Source organism: Camelus ferus, chromosome 11, assembly GCF_009834535.1.
Source record: "Camelus ferus isolate YT-003-E chromosome 11, BCGSAC_Cfer_1.0, whole genome shotgun sequence".
NCBI classification, from domain to species: domain Eukaryota; kingdom Metazoa; phylum Chordata; class Mammalia; order Artiodactyla; family Camelidae; genus Camelus; species Camelus ferus.
In genome coordinates, this window is record NC_045706.1 from 63,993,405 (window position 1) to 64,011,243 (window position 17,839).

Sequence of the window (17,839 nt, forward strand, 5' to 3'; positions counted from 1 at the left end):
ATAGGTCATCATGTGCACTTTACAGGTGAGAATATGGACACCTGCCCAGGTTGTGCAAGCTCTCAAAGTCACAGAGCTGGTAGGTGGGAGAGCCTGTCCTTTCATCCAGGCAGTCTGACCACCATAGATAGCCTTCTTAATGACCTGTCCCCTGCCTCCTGCCTCCTGCCTTTTAGAGGTGAAGGTCTCCATCTGGTCCTGCTTCCCCTCTCTCATCCTCTCCTCTCGTCATAGTTCTGATCTGTGTTAGAAGTTTGGCCAAAATCCAGTGTGCACACGCCATACATACGACACTCACAGACATTCTGAAATTGGAAGGGACTTTACATTTTAATACATCCTTATTTTTCCTGGGAAATCTGAGGTCCAGAGAGGCTAGAGCTACTCCACGTCAGTCACTTCTTGAGGACCTACTATGTGCTGGGCACTGAAGTTGAGTTAGTGACAAGTTGGGGCTACCCCAAGTCAACTTCAGTTTTCCCTTTGAAATAGAAATGACAAGCAGAATAGAGGCCTCTCCCACCATCTCTCAAAATATGTTTTGTGCACTTTTGCCACAGTGATGGAAGCCAACTGATATGAATGTAGCTATCCAGTTAAATGTGTTAACTAGCTCCTCCCCCCACCCCTGCCATTATCCCTCATCAACAGCATTGCCATTATTCACTTTACAGACTCATCATTCTGGTTTTGTTTTGTTTTGTTTTTTACTGAAGTATGTGACTCTGGGAAAGGTAGAGTCTAGCACACTGCTTTGTGCTAGAAACAGCTGTGGATCCCATAAGAACTGGTATGCATTTTCCTTTCTCTTAATGAGACTTAAGTCTCAATTTTTCTTTTTCCCTTGGCTACCAGGAAGCTCAGAGGAATTTTAGTTTGTCTCTGGCAAGTATGAAGGCCTTAAAGTAGATCTTCACATTTGTTTGTTCCCTGATTTTGCTTTTCTACTTTTATTTGCATTTTCTCAGCTCCTTAATATTTTAAATTTTTACTATTGTGTTACCATCATTTCATTCTACGTGTTCTCATTACAAGCCATTTCAAATCCTTTGTGGATTAACATGAGGAGTATAAGTTAATAGGTGAATGTAATACCTCCTATTTTAAACTAGGAGTTAAACTTTTTCTAAGGGGCAGATCATAAAACGTATTTAAGCTTTGCCTTATGGTCTCCATAGCAACTACTCAACTCTGCCCTGGCAGGATGAAATCAGCCATAGACAATACAGAAATGAATGAGTGGGGCTGTGTTTCAATAAAACTTTATTTACAAAACATGGTGAGCCAGATTTGGCCTGTGGGCTTTTTGAGGGGGGTGGTAATTAGATTTATTTATGTATTTTTAAATTATTATTATTATTACTTTTAGCAGAGGTATTGGGGATTGGATGGATGGATTTATTAAAGAATTTTGTTAAAGCATTGTCAAACTTGTTTTATTTGATTACATGGTCCCAAGCAAGATAAAGGGTAGATGAGCTCAGTTGAAATATGAAGAAAGAAGCTATTTGAAGACTATCGATCCATGTGGCACATGATGAAACCAATAAAATTCTCTTGTCAATGGGAGACTGTGGGTTGCCCAGTGGGGTTGGAAAAAAGCAGGGCTTCAAACAACATTGTCAGCAAAGTTAGTACAGACACAGTGCTTCTCCACTGGGGACGACTGTGGTCCCTCTCCCTGGGGAAAGAAACTGGCAATTTCTGGAGATACTTTTAATGGTCATGACTGGGGAAGTGCAACCGGCATCAAGTCGAGGTCAGGGATGCTGCTTAAACATCCCCCCATGCATCAAGTCAAGGTCATCCCCCCGCAACAGAATTATCAGGCCCCAAATGCCAGTGATGCTGCTGTTGAAAAACCCTAGTGTAGGCCTATGACTTTGCTCTGCTGGAGGGGTATGACTTTTTTTTTTTTTTTTGATAATTTAAAAACTATAGTAAAATACATATAACACTTAACATTTTCACACTTTTAAGTGTACAAGTCAGTGGTGTTAAGCACATTCAAACTGTTGTGTAACCATCACTTCTATTTCCAGAACTTTTTCATCATTCCAGATAAGTGGAATCATTTAATAATTTGTTGTTTTAAATTCAGGTTATTTCACCTAGAATAATCTTTTCAAGGTTCATCCATATTGTAGCCTGTGTCAGAACTTCCTTTTTACGTTGAATAATATTCTATTACGTGTATGTACTACATTTTGTTTATCCATTCGTCTTGGATTGTTCCTACCTTTTGGCTATTGTGAATAATGCTGCAATGAACATCAGTGTACACATAACTGTTTTGAGTCTGTGCTTTCAATTCTGGTTATATACCTAGGAGTGGAATTCATAGAATACGGTAATTCTATGTTTAGTTTTTTGAGAAACCACTAATGTATGAACCTTGATTAGATTCTCAAGTGAAAATTAAAAATCTGTAAGGGTCATTTTAAGGAAAATTTTAACATGGATCTTACAGTAATGACACTCCCAAATATTAATTTTCTTGGATATAATGGTTACATGGTTCACTAGAAGAACCCTTATTTTTAGGAGATAAATGAAGAATTTAGGGGTAAATTTATGATGTCTGGAAATTAACTTGAAAATGGTTCAGTAAAAAAGCGTGTCTCAAGACAAGTGGCACAAAAGCAAAGGTGGCAAGAAGTTCACCATGACTGAGTCTAAGTGACAGGCAGGTAAGTGTTCAGCTACAATTTTGGTTCTTCTTTGAGTTTAAAATATTTCAAAATAAGTTGCAGAGAAATAAGTAAGCCAGAAATTAACCCGGGTATATATGGTCAAATGATACTCAACAAGGGTGCGAAGACCATTCAATGAGGAAAGGACAGTATGAATTTGGATGTAACTTTACATCATATACAAAAGGTAACTCAAAGTGGATCAAAGGCATAAACATATGAGCTAAAACTATAAAACTGCTAGAAGAAAACAGGGTAAAAGCTTCATGATGTTGGATTTGGTATTTCTTGGCTATCACACCAAGAGTAAAGCACCGGTAACAAAAGAAAAAAATAGATAAATTGGATCACTACAATTAATAGCTTTTGTGTATCAAAGGATACCATTAACAGAGCAAAAAGGCAGCACACAGAATGGGAGAAAATACTTGCAAATCACATATTCAGATTTTTTTTAAAAAACTGTAGCAAAAAAAAGAAAAAACCCAATTCAAAAATTGGCAAAAGATTTGAATGCAAATGGCCAGTAAGCACCGAAAAGATGTTCAATATCACTAGGGAAAATGCAAATCAAATCATTAGGATAGTGCAGATCAAAACCAAAATAAGATGCCACTCCACATCTACCGGCCAAAAAGCAGAGAAATGTTGGCGAGGACGTGAAGATAACTAAATACCTTGTGCATTGCTGGTGGGAATGTAAACTGTGCAACCATAGTGGAAAACAATCTGCAGTTCTTAAAAAAGCTAATCGAAGAATTACCATATGATCCAACAATTCCACTTCTGAATATTTACACAGAAGAAGCCGGGGTCCTGGAGAACGGTGCCCCTGCTTCCTTTATGCTGGTTCCATGGGTACTGGCAGGGCAGTAAGTGGTGAAAACATCAAGACCTGGTATCCTCGCTGCCTGAGTTCAAATCCCAGTTCTGTCCTTCCCAACTGTGAGTTTAGACAAGTTAGTTAACCTTTTTGTACCTCAGTTCCCTTATCTCCAAAAGAAGGAGAACCTACCTCACCAGAGGGTCACTGTGACCACTAGATGAGCTGACCATGTTTAAAGCATTAGCAGGGTGCCTGGCTCGTGGTAGTGCTCTGTTAAATGTTAGCTTTCATTTTTATTGTTGAGTGAGGGCCACAGCTCGGGAGTCTGGGGTAGAGGGAATCATTTAAGCAAAAAGAGGATGTTAGGGGAGAAAAGGCAAAGCATTTCATTTTGAACTGGATTTAGTGAGTCAGACAGAACCACTCAAGTGCTTTGAGCGAGAGAACTATATGATCCAAGGTGGTGCTCTGGGGAGGGGACCAGAGACAGTGAAGAGGCTTTGGAGGCTGAAAAAAAGATGAGAGGATCCAGAATGTACCCCTGTGAGGGTGGTGGTGTTGTTTTGGAGGAGTTTTGGTATTTTTTTTGTTTTGTTTTTTCACTGGACTCTTATCTACCTAAAAGCAGAGCCTCCCAAAAGAGTTCAACAGTCATAAGTCCCTTCCCCTGGGGTTCCAAAACCAGAGCCGATTGACTCCTATCACCACAGAGTAGCAGTTGGCTCCACTGGGATAAGAAATGACTTAAACAGATATTGTCACAAAACTGTCCTATCTCCCATCTGTTCTCCTACAGGTTGATTTATCTTTCCCCAAAGTCATTTGTTTTTCCCATTAGTGCCCTTTGTCTCCCTCCCCTTCCCCTATTAAGATGATGTATCAAGCCCTCAATTCTAACCTGAGTCACATTTCTCTGTGAACTCCCTCAGAGGTGGATATAAACCTGCATTTTCCTCTTGCTGATCTGTTTTTTGTCAGTTTAATTAACAGGCCCTTATATTCAGGACATAGAGGGTAGAGAAAAAGTTCTTCCTCTGTGACAAGGATCTGATTGGTGCAAAAATGGAAGTGGTAATAAAAAGAGAAAACTTTTAAAATAAATGAAGACTTAGTGTGGGGAAGGTATAACTCAGTGACAGAGCTGCTGCCTAGCGTGCTGAGGTCCTGGGTTCAATCCCTAGTACCTCCGTTAAAAAACAAAAACAAACCAAATTACCTCCTGCAAAAAAATTAGAATCAGCAATCTTCAGTGACCTCTGTGGAGTGGGTGGTAGGGATTATCACAGTGACTAAGGTTTTGAGACAAATAGGGTAAGAACTTAGGAGTCACCTAAGGAAATGGAATGCAACCACTAGAGTTACCAAATGTGGCTTTAGAAGGTAAGAACCCACAAGAACCTTCAGTTTGCTGGGGTCTTTATAGAAATTCTGTTTCTACAAAAACAACCATAAGTAACTGTTGGATGCTTTAGGCTTGGTTTAATTCTGGACTGAGGCAAACCGCCTGCTTAGATAGCTTGTTCGTCTCCTGACCCTAAAGTTCCTGCTCATGGGCTCCTTGTTGGCCAACTTCAAATCAGTGGAACACATTGTACATGAATACAGGCCTCTGTGTGTGTCTTGAACATCCCCATACGGTTCATCGCATGTAGCTCCGGTGGGTATTGGTTGTGATGGATATTTAATAGCCTATTAGCAGGGGTCTCCCAGCTGTACTTCTGTGTTTTAACAGAGCTGCCCAGAACCAACTGAGGAAGGGGCTACCCAAATTCAATTCCTATAAACTAAAATTCCATGAGTGTAAATACTGAATTTTTAAAAAATAGGGTACTTTAAATCCCCTTTGAATAATTTTTTAGGCCAGGAGAGGTCTGAGAATGCCTCACTTTTTTTAGATACAGGGCACACCTCCAATATCCTATTATATGTATTAAAATAACCCAATGTTCCATGAGGGATGTATTTTCTTGCTGTAAAAATTTTTATAGAATCTTTATAACATTGCTTTCAAGATTATGCATGTCACTTTGTGGTATCTGAGCCTATGGAGCCAGGAAGATAAAATCTGGTGCCATAATGCTTTGGGATAAAGGAGTCTCAGCTCTGGGAACCCTCTGATCGTTTGTAAATCCCACACCAGTACTGTCCTTAGACTTGGGCTAAGGACATCCCAAATCCTCACTCACACCACACTCCGGTTTTGAGACCTTCGAATTCCCTGCCCAGCCATCCCTGAGCCTGCTTCCAGGGATTTGTGGGCCTCCTTCGCTTGATCTGCCCACCGGAAGATACACCTTGCTCCCTGCATGTGCATCCCCTTTGTGGCAGGCATTGCTAAATACTTAAGAGCAGTGTCATTTTAACTCCCCAGGATAGGCTTGTGAAAATGGTTCTGTTATCTTCTCATTTTAGAGAGTAGGAAATGGATTTGGGCTGGAGCCCAGAGAAATAGGAGTGCCCAGGAAGGGGTCTGACTCACTGAGAAGACCCACATCTCACTTCCCAAGATTTCCAGCAGCTAAATGCTAAAGAGCAGTCATCACTCATGAACGCAGGCTAGCTCAGGGGATCTCAAGGAGAAGCAGGACGTCCTCTTGGGAGCAGTTTTGTAAAGTAGCTTTTAGAGCTTGTGACATGATATGTGAGATTATTGACTTTTAGTGAAAGAAGTGGCAGGCATGCTAAAGGTCTTGCCCTCAGAAGCGCTGTCCTGGATTTGCAGCAAGCCTTTCAGTCAACATGACTTTTGAATGTCCCATCAGGATTCATGTAGGTGAAAACCTGTTTTCAATGATGTGAATCTCCAACCCATTCTGTTTTACATATTAACTCAATCTTGATGAGGCATGATTTTAATAGACACTGATTTTTCTGGGAATGCATGTAAATGGAGTAAAGATCCAACTTTTATTGGGAATTTTACTTATTTCATTTAAGAAATCATATCCAACAGAAACAGACTCACAGACATAGAATACAGACTCGTGGTTGCCGGGGGGAGGTGGGTGGGAAGGGATAAACTGGGAGTTTGAGATTTGCAGATACTGACTGGTATACATAAAATAGATGAACAAGTTTATACTGTACAGCACAGGAAAATATATTCAGTGTCTTGTGGTAGCTTACAGTGGGGGAGAATATGAAAATGAATATATGTGTATTCATGTATGACTGAAGAATTGTGCTGTACACCAGAAACTGACACAACATTGTAAACTGACTATACTTCAATAAAAAAAGTTTAAACATGGATGCTCCTGGAGAATGTCATTCTAAGTGAAGTAAGCCAGAAAGAGAAAGAAAAATACCATATGAGATCGCTCATATGTGGAATCTAAAAAACAAAAACAAAAAAAAACAAACAAAAACAAAGCGTAAATAAAGAACAGAAATAGACTCACAGACAGAGAATACAGACTTGTGGTTACCAGGGGGGTGGAGGGTGGGAAGGGATAGACTGGGATTTCAAAATTGTAGAATAGACTACACTGTATAGCACAGGGAAATATACACAAAATGTTATGATAACTCACAGAGAAAAAAATGTGACAATGAGCGTGTATATGTCCATGAATAACTGAAAATTGTGCTGAACACTGAAATTTGACACAACATTGTAAAATGATTATAAGTCAATAAAAAATGTTAAAAAAAAAAGTTTAAGAAATCATATCCACAATGGAATACTACTCAGTCATAAAAAAGAATAAAATAATGCCATTTGCAGCAACATGGATGGACCTAAAGATTGTCATTCTAAGTGAAGTAAGCCAGAAAGAGAAAGAAAAATACCACAGGATATCACTCATATTTGGAATCTAAAAAAAAAAAAGGACACAATGAACTCATCTACAAAACAGAAATAGACTCTCAGACATAGTAAACAATCTTACGGTTACCAGGAAAAGGGGGTGGGAAGGGATAATTTTGGGAGTTTGAGATTTACAAATGATAGCCACTATATATAAAAATAGATTTTTTAAAAGTTCTGTATAGCACAGGGATCTATGTTTAATATTATATAATAACCTTTAATGAAAAAGAGTATGAAAACGAATATATGTATGTATAAGCATGACTGGGACATTGTGCTGTACACCAGAAATTGACACATTGCAACTGACTGTACTTCAATAACAAAAATCAAATCCAATAACAATATTTGTAGCTACTCATAATGGATGGATGTGTTTAGTACTTATTTTTAAACTCAATAATGAAGAAATTCAACAATATGCAGTTGCATATCCCCAAACTTCATTATAAGGTGCAGCATCTGTTTACTTCACTATGAATCTTTCAGCGTTTTGATACCCGAATATTTTCATACTGAAATGCATATTATTTCATGATTAAACTACTTTTCTCACCCTTTTTCTTTATATAGACGTTAATCTATTGAGTTTCTGAAATTGTGCGCGTACTTAGTTTGTGTTACCTATGTTTATTCCTCCCTCCCGGGAGTGCAGGGGGCCTGAGAAGAGTTCTTTGTGAAGGGGGCGTTCCCGACTAAGTCGGCCCCGCCCCACGCCTCAGGCCCCGCCCCGAGGGCCTCGGCCACACTCAATCTGGCAGCGGCTCCGGTCGGCCTAGGCGCCTGCGCAGATCGCCAAGTGGCGCGTTCCACTCTAGTCAGCGAGGCACCCCAGCAGGCTGCGGGCGGCGGGGCTCTGGAAACGTGTGGTCTGGAGCGGGTTTTGGAGGCGCTGAAGCTTCTGCTGAGCCTGGGAGGTGAGAGAACGGATCTTTCTCATCAGTTCTTACTGCAGCCCTGTAAGGCAGGGTTTCAGGCAGCTGCTGCTGAAAAGCTGCTTCAGAGAGGGCCCGACCTCTTGAGGGCGCAGGGTCTGATGTGGACGCTGGAGATTTGTACAAAATGCCAAGGAGCCCAGAAAAAGAAGCAGTGACGTTTGAGCTGGATTTGGGAGAGGATTTAGGGACTTACAGTCTATGGGAGAGATTTACGGTCACTTTTAATCTTTCTTGGTGTGTTAAGATCTTCTCAATTTAGAATTAGAAGGGACCTTAGAGTGATGTAGCCTGTCACTCTCCTTTTAGTTTTTACAGTGGAGGACACACCCACGACTCACTAAAGAAATTAAGTAACCTGACCAAAATCACATAGTCAAATTAGGGACAGAACACGGACCTAGAACAAAGGTCTGTGGAACCCCCTTCTCAAACTGAGGCATGTTATTCAGTATAGAGCGTCTGATGTTACCCGGAGCTTTGAGAAAGATGTACAAGAAATATGGCCCTACTTGTAATTAGCGTGTATACTTTGGAGGAAGAGGTTTGTAGAGTGGGCGAGGTAAGGTACATGACCGTGACGTTCCCAGTCTCTGATTTTGAGATTACCCACTCTCCAAAACTGCGAACGAAACTACCATACTTCGGGCAAGTAAAAAGTTATTAGTTGCAGTAATTAAATGCCTACTAAGTATCCCTCTCCAGAGCCTGCTGTTTACATATGTGTCATTTTACCCTCACAACAATCCCATGAGATAGGTATTACTTGTAATCCATTTTACAGATAAAGGAACCAAGGTGCAGTATATTGGACATTGCCCAATGCCAGTCTGCTAAGTGGTAGAGCTAGGATTTGAACTCAGACCCTCTCCACTATAGTATGACAACTGTACTGCTTTGCCCCAGTGAACAATTAAATTGGAAAGTACAGTCTTAACTTGCTAATTAAAAAAAAAAACTCGCTAATTGAGAGGTCACTTGTGTAGCAACTGCAACTGTCTAGAACATGACTGAGAACAGAGACAAGTAAAAATAATCCGGATATAATCATCGTCACAAAGCTCATATACTTCATTTACAGAAGACCCTAACTCTCAAAGAATGTGTGGTGGAGTTACATACATGTACTCATGTATCTTAGAATTCAAGCATTACTATTTGAAAAAGAATAATTTAAATAGTGCAGTAAAATGATAGTATTTTACATAGATTATTATATATTGTGTGACTCTTTCTGCTGTTTTCTTTTGTATCAGCTGCTGAGGGAATTAAAAAATTATCTGTGCTTAATAAGTATTCAGATGTTCCTGATGGGCAGAGGGTGTTGAAACAGGATGAAAGTATTTGTTAAAATTACATCCTGCTAGATTAAACTTCTTTTGACCCGTCTTTTTTTTAAGTTGATTTTTTTTTTTTTTGGTGGAGGGGGACATAATTAGGTTTATTATTTATTTTAATGGAGGTACTGGGGATTGAACCTAGGACCTCATGCATGCTAGGTATGCACTGTACCACTGAGCTGTACCCTGCCCCCTTGATCTGTCTTTAAATTGACTACTTTTGAGGTAGTATTTACTTAGAGCCAACTGTATATAGTATTCTATCCTCAGTGCTTTTGGAGATAGAAATAAATATATGATATATATATATATGTGTGTGTGTGTATATATATATATATATATATATATAAAACAACTTGTGCTTTCAAGCATCTTGTTTGTTTGGAGAGATGGTACCACATATATAGACCAACGATATTAAACATGGCAGGATAATATTGGTGGTGAATGGATGGTACAGGTAACAGTTGGATAGAAAAGAAGTTGTCAAAGGATGGGACTATAGAGGCAGCAAGAAGAATTCAGTCTAGGTGGGAATTGAATAGACAGGACGGAAGGAGGATACCAAGTCTTTCCCTTTCAAGCCATCAAAAGTTCTGCTGCATTAAGCATTTTCTTTTCCCCTGCCTTCCATTTATACTCTCAATTATGGAGCAAATAAGAATATCGCCACCTCCATTATTAAGGAGTGTGTTAAGCAGTATTTGAAAGGGGTTTGTCAGTTTTAGTGAAGTTTTGCTCGAAGTCATCTTAGCAATAGTTTTCCTACAAAATAACTGTCCATATTAAAAATATATTCATTGAACTCTGTCATTAAATTTGAATTTTGCAGTGCGAGGGAGGGCTGGAAATGTTGATAGTTTGTAAATAATGAAGCTGTATCACCCTTATTCTTGCATGCCATATTGCTTTGCACTTTGAACTTAATAAACAGTACCACACAATCATGAAGTCTGCTTTTAAATGTCACAAAGCATAGACATTTAAATTGGTGATTGGGAAGAATAAATAATGCTGTTTTTGAGGGCAGCATTTCCCAAAGTGTTGTTACGGAAATGACAGGCCAGCAAGAAACAAGCACCACTCAGGGTTGGAGTACTCAGATTTATTACGCCAGCGGGCTCAGAGGGGCTTTTGCTCCGAAGCTCTGAGCGCCTCCAAGACGTGTGCATGAGGTTTTATAGGGTTAATTACAAGCTTGGGGTATTCAGCCAATAGTCATGGAACAGCTTTAGCAGCATCATTATCACAAAAGTAGAGGCAGGGAGGCAGCAAAGCAACATTTCAAGGCCAGATATGTCTCTTTGAAAATCCAGCTGGCTAGTAAAAAAAAACATGAGCAGGGAATCGGCAAACCGACACTTGTTAACTTAGATTTACAAGTTAGCCCAGCAGAAATCAGATCAGTAATCCGACACTTATTACACTTAGATTTCAGCCCAGCTTTTCCTTCACAGTGTGGTAGGTGTGGTCTTAGGCAGTCTGCAGGGAAACATTTTGAGGCTGAATAGCACATAGTAGTGATCAAGAGCTTGGGTTCTGGAGCCAGGTTGCCAGAGCTGAATATGCACTGGGGCAGACAGTTTAGCCTCATCTGGAAACTAAGAATATAATACTCTATACCTTACAGAGTTGGTGTGACAATTGAATCAAATACAGAAAGCCCTTAGGACAGTGTGTTAACTATTACTAATTTAAGATTTTAAAAATGATTTAATTTGAAGAAATAAGCAAGTAACAATACAACTGGTACTCAGATAAATGGCAAGAATTGTGGAAGTGCTATATGGCTGTCATTTGGAGAGCACTGTTTTAAGGCAGCAGATCTGAAACTTTTTGGCTTCAGCACTCTTGCGGTCTTGAAGAGTGCTGAGGAGGGGAAACTATAGCTCAGTGGTGGAGGGTCGGCTTAGCATGCCTAGGTCCTGGGTTCAATCCCGAGTACCTCCATTTAAAAAAATAAATAAATAAACCTAATTATCCCCTCCAAAAAGAAGAGTAAGAAAAAAATTTTTTAAGATAAGGATTAAAAAAAAACTTTAAAAAATTTAAAAAATTAAAAGTGCTGAGGAGTTCGAGAAGTTTTTATGTGGGTTATGTGTATCAGTGTTTAACATACTAGAAATTAAGGCTTAAGGAGAAACCATTTAAATTTATTTAAATATAACAATAACAAACCTGTTACATGTTATCATAATGACATTTTTAATGAAAAATGTATTTAGCAACGTAAAATAATTTATCAGGAAGAGAGGCATTGTTTTACACTTGAGTGACGTTTTACATTTTTGCAAATCTTCTTAATGTTTGGCTTGTTAGAAGACAGCTGGATTTTCATATTTGCTTCTCTGTTCTGTTTGTCTTGACAGGTGGTTTTGATTGAAATAGACGAAGAAAATCTAAATGCACACAGATATGTAGTTTGAAAGGAAGGAGATTTCAATCATCTTTTCAGATAATTGTGTATATTCCTCTTTATATTCTGTTAAAGCTCAACAAGAGGTAACTTTGTAAGTTCATATCAATGAACTTTTCGCACTTGGTACATTCTAGAAAGAATAACAGCATAAAAGATAATGTCTTAGTATTAATATGAAAATAGTTTTGACTTTGCAGACTCAGAGAATCTTGAGAAGGGCCTCAAAACCTAAGTCGCTATACCACACTTCCGGAAATGCTGCTTTAGGAGAATGCCTTATTTATTTTCAAGTAGAGTTTATTTTTGTAACCAGTAGAGGGCAGAGAAGACTGCTTTATTACGGGGCTCTTGAAAAAAAGGCAATTAGCTTTTGTTTGAAATCTCTTTCTTTGTGTCCCATGTTTGAATTTCAAGATCGTATACAGTCACAGGAAGTCACTTAGAAGTTGTTTAGTGATCTTAATGGTTAGTGGCAACAAGCTATGAGAGCACTCATTTCCTTTTTAGGTATAAGCCAAAGGAAGCAGATACTCATGCCGGTGGGTTAGAACACTTCGCCTGGACAGTGTTAGAGCAGAACTGGAAAATCTTCCTATTCTGATTCTCATTATTTTGAAAGAAAAATGTTACTGTTCCTTTTTCTTTATAGAAGTAGTTAATATTTCTTATAGTAAAGCTTTAAAAAAAATACAGAGAAACTAAAAGAAGAAAATTAAAATGACCTTAATCACACTACCCAGAGATAACATTTTGGGAAATACATATATATATTTTGTTTACAAAAGCGGTCTCATATACTACATACTGTTTTGTAACCTTAAAATATGTTTTTAGTACAGAAACAATACATACTTACTGTAGATAAAAATTTTAAATACAGTGAAGCAAAAAAGAAAAACTACCCAAAGCCCTGCCTTCCAGAGATCATCACTGTTAATACTTTGAAGTATAGCTTTTGTGATCTTTTTCTGTGTGCACACACATGCATATGCATTTTAGTACGGTTAGGTTCATTCTGTTCCTTTATTGAATTTTCAGAATAACACATTAAGTGTCTTAGCAGTCTCCAAAGGTAGCCAATGGAGTGATTTTTTTTGTTTTGTTTTATTGTGGACTAATAGGGGTTTTTTTGTATTTATGGTATGTTTTAATTACTGTACTCATTATTCTTGCTAAATTGTCCCACTTGTGGCCTGTGGGAGCCACTTCAAGTTGGCTGGGGGACTCTTTCATGTGCCCCAAGTGCCTTTGATTGCTTCTTTGCTTTCAGACATGACAAGATATCCCAGACTCATCATCGTATACATTTCTTGCCCTAGTCTTGAAAACAACTCTCTTTAAGAAGAAGTGGTAGAAACCACAAGATAGACACTAGAAATGTTTATTGCCACTGAATGCCATTGCTTCCAGACTTTTTCAATGATTAGAGCTAGGAAATATGTGGATTTTCAGAAGACTAAAAATAAGCCAAGAGTTCTTACTGATATTTCCAATTAAAATGAAATGTAGAGTTTAAGTTTTTTCTAACATTTTATTTTGAAAATTTTGAAGCTTATAGAAAGATTAAAGGAATTTTACCTGGAAAATTTATGTACCAGATATTTTCTCACGTTTGTCCTCCTAGCCATTCTTCTTTACTATATTTTATATTTTTATATTTGTACTTCTTTCCCCTTATCTGAAGATATTGAAATCTTCAATAGATTAATCTGAAGATTAATGAAATTAATGTAATTTTATATATATATATATATATATATATATATATATATATACACACAACAAATATTGAGGCTAAATACCACATAGTCACATATTCATGCATACACATTACTATAATATTTTAAAATAAATCCTACATTAGCAACATCAACAAATCTATTGTTTCTAAGGGATTTTTGTTTATTTATTGTCCTCAGGATGTACAGGGTTCTCTATTTCAAGGCACTTGAAGTAATTCTTTGTGTAGTAATGCTGCTAATTTGGTTTAGAGTAGGAGCCTGCACACTTTTTCCGTAAAGGAACAAGCAGTAAATATTTTGGGCTTTGTGACTAATACTCTCTCTGTCACAGCTATTCAGTTCTGCCATTGTATCTTGAAAGCAGCCATACATAATATGTAAATAAATGAGCATGACTGTGTTCCAATAAAACTTTATTTATAGAAATAGGTGGTGGGCCAGATTTGACCTGCAGGTTGTTGCTTGGCAACCTTGGATATAAAGTATAGAATTATTAGTTTCATTGTTTTTTATTTTAGGAATATTTTGAATTTTCTTTTTATTTAAATGGTTTTTTTTAACTATAAAAGACATACAGGGCTCCAAAACAAAAACTCTAAAACTGGATACAATCATACCTGTCTCCTCCCCACTAATCTCTCCCTCTCTGTGTAAATAACTCATTTCAGTTACTTATTAATTTGTTCTTCCATTGCTTTTTTAAAAAATGAAAGCAAATAATATATTTCATATTCCTTCCCATTCTTACACAAAAGTTAGCACACATTCTTTTACACCTTACTTTTTAAATTCAGAGTCTTAGTGATCACTGCATTGTGGTGCATGGAAATCTTCCTCTTTCCCTTTTCTAGCTGCATAGTGGATATGCCACTGTTAATTCATCACTTCTCTATTAATGGACATTTGGGTTGTTTCAAGCTTTTATTAATGTAAGAAATACTTTTACCAGACTCAGTGGGTCCATCACTTGGGGTGCTTAGCCAATGAACACACCAAGTACTTTCGTTTAAAGCAGAAGTATTTACCACTTGTGACAAGTCAGGGAGATAGTGTTACTGAGTCCAAGCTCATACAGAGGGGCAGACAGGCCAATAAATGGAGAGACAGGTGCTGGGGCAAGAAATAACAACTTTATTCAGAAAGCCAGCAAACTGAGAGGATGGTGGACTAGTGTCCCAAAGGATTGTTTTACTGGAGTTAGAATTCAGGCTTCTTTTATACTAAAAGGGGAGAAAGTGTGACTTGTTACAAACTTCTTGGTGCTGGCCAGACCCTGGTTCTTGCAGCTGTCCACGTAGGTCTAGTCATGATGTTCCCGTAAACCTCCAAGGGGACAAATGATATTTTCTGTTTTGCAGCTTTTTTTCTCTATATGAATGAGAAAGTATACCTTTGAAGATCAAGCCTGGGAAGTAGGGCATTGAGAAAGGGCTGTCATAGGCAAAATTGTTTTACAAAGGTACTGAGCCAGCATGACTAAGCTCAGGCTACAGAGCACAAAGGTTAGAGATAAAGGAGTAGATTCAAAAGGGAGTCAGGTTTGTTCTCCTTTGTTACATTAGCTCTCAAAGCACTGTCTCTCCTAACCACTGGAGCAGGGAAGTTTTAAGCCTGGGGCATATGCATATTCATGAAAGGGCAGGCATGATCATCTGTAAGCATTATACTGAGGCAAAGGTTACTCTAGTTTGCCAAAAACTGCAAGCAGCAGGTGCTTGGGTGTTTGCTTGCACTGTGGCATCTTGTTGACGGGGTGCATTGTAACCTTTTTGAAACATCTGGTGTCTAGAACTTTGTGCAATCTAATGGTTGGTTTCTGCAAAACAAAGCACACTGGTTTAACCCCGTCCCTTCCCTACTGCTGCCTAGGTAACAATACTACAAGTGAATAGCCTTGTGTATATGTCATTCTGCATTTTTGCCTGTGTATCTATCTATAGGATGGATTGCTGGGCCAACGGTTAAATTCCTATGTCATTTTGCTAGATGCTGCCAAATTTCTCTTCTTAGGGATGTACCATTTTAGCTCCTTACCAGCTATGTATGAGAGTGCGTGTTTCCCCAAAACACACAATGTGTTATAAAAACTTTTGGATTTTAGCCACTTGATAGATGGCAAGTGCTATTTCAGTATAGTTTTAATTTACTTTTCTCTTATGAGCAAGGTTGATCATATGCTCATGTTTAAGAGCAGTTTGCATTTCTTTTTTTGTAAACTGTTCTTTGCCCATGTAGTGTGTCATACTCTGTTCACTTTAGAATATATTTAGTGGACATGTCATTAAATACTGTTCAACATAGTTTAACGGCTGCAAATAATCCATTATTTGTTCATTCAACAACTACTTATTTGGAACAGCTGCTATGTGTCAGACAGGCCTTGTTGCAGGGAGAGAGAACACAGCAGTGAACACAACAGAGCAGCATCCCTCTCTTCAGAGGGCTTTTATTCTAGTTGATGGAGAGACAGTAATAAAATAAATATTACATACCCATATAGTATGTTAGATACAGGTAGAACATAATTTACTCAACCTATCCCCTGTTTTTGGACATATATTTCTGATTTTACACTATTATAAGTAAGGCACTGTTCAACACCCTTTTAGTTACCATCAATTACATTTTGATCTTTTCTAATTTGTTTCTTAGAAGATATATCAACTTCAGGGATTTTGTTGTTGTTGTTGTTTTTTAACATTTTTTTTATTGAGTTATAGTCAGTTTACAATGTTGTGTCAATTTCCAATGTAGAGCACAATTTTTCAGTTATACATGAACATACATATATTCATTGTCACATTCTTTTTCTCTGTGAGCTACCACAAGATCTTGTATATATTTCCCTGTGCTTTACAGTATAATCTTGTTTATCTGTTCTACATATGCCTGTCAGTATCTACAGATTTCGAACTCCCAGTCTGTACCTTCCCACCACTCTCCCCCTTGGCTACCACAATTTTGTATTCTATGCCTGTGAGTCTGTTTCTGTTTTGTATATGTGTTCTTTTTTTCTTTCTTTCTTTCTTTTTTTAGATTCCACACATGAGCGATCTCATGTGGTATTTTTCTTTCTCTTTCTGGCTTACTTCACTTAGAATGACATTCTCCAGGAACATCCCTGTTGCTGCAAATGGCGTTATGTTGTTGTTTTTATGGCTGACTAGTATTCCATTGTATAAATATATCACATCTTCTTTATCCAGTCATCTGTTGATGGACATTAAGGCTGTTTCCATGCCTTGGCTATTGTAAATAGTGCTGCTATGAACACTGGGGTGCAGGTGTCTTTTTGAAGTAGGGTTCCTTCTGGATATATGCCCAGGAGTGGGATTCCTGGGTCATCTAGTAAATCTATTCCTAGTCTTTTGAGGACTCTCCATACTGTTTTCCACAATGGCTTTCCTTGCTTCCCTCTCCCACTCTTAATGATTTAGATGTCTTCTTTTACAATTTTGTGTTTATTCTATTTGTAATTCATGGTAGTTATCACCTTTCCAGTTATGAGTTTCTCATTTTTGTAGCATCTTGCTTCTTTTCTATTTAGAGTAGACCTGTCAATATTTCTTTTAGCATGAGTTTAGTGTTGCTAAACTCTTTTAGTTTTTGCTTGTCTGTGAAGTTCTTTATCTCTCCTTCTATTCTAAAGGATAGCCTTGCTGGATTGAGTATCCTAGGCTGCATCTTTTTTTCATTCAGGACTTCAAATATATCTTGCCTCTCCCTTCTGGCCTGTAGTGTTTGTGTAGAGAAATCAGCTGAGAGCCTTATGGGGGTTCCCTTGTAACTCACTCTTTGTTTTTCTCTTGCTGCCTTTAGGATCATTTCTTTATCCTTGACTCTGGCCATCTTGATTATGATATGTCTTGGTATGGGTCTGTTTGGGTTCTTCCTGTTTGGGACCCTCTGAGCCTCCTGTACTTGGATATCTGATTCCTTCTTTAGATTTGAGAAGTTTTCAGTCATGATTTCTTCGAATACCTTTTCAATCCCTTTTGTTCTTTCCTCCCCTTCTGGAACCCCTATTATGCATAGATTGGCATGCTTTATATTATACCATAGGTCTTTTA

The 17,839-nt window shown here is 38.1% G+C and overlaps 1 protein-coding gene across 9 annotated transcripts in view; it reads left to right on the top strand.

Annotated features, from left to right (window-relative positions):
* Positions 1 to 8,148: 8,148 nt before the first annotated feature.
* LOC106730527 (anthrax toxin receptor-like) overlaps positions 8,149 to 17,839 on the top strand; it is a 58,539-nt gene continuing 48,848 nt past the window's right edge. For 6 of the 9 annotated variants that reach the window (XR_004324061.1, XM_032491760.1, XM_032491762.1 and 3 more), the window contains exons 1-2: positions 8,149 to 8,250; positions 11,978 to 12,110. The gene's annotated coding sequence lies outside the window, so the exon portion shown is untranslated. Of the gene's footprint in view, positions 8,251 to 11,977; positions 12,119 to 17,839 lie in introns of all 9 variants that reach the window. The other 3 variants (XM_032491759.1, XM_032491755.1, XM_032491757.1) reach the window with 2 other exon arrangements.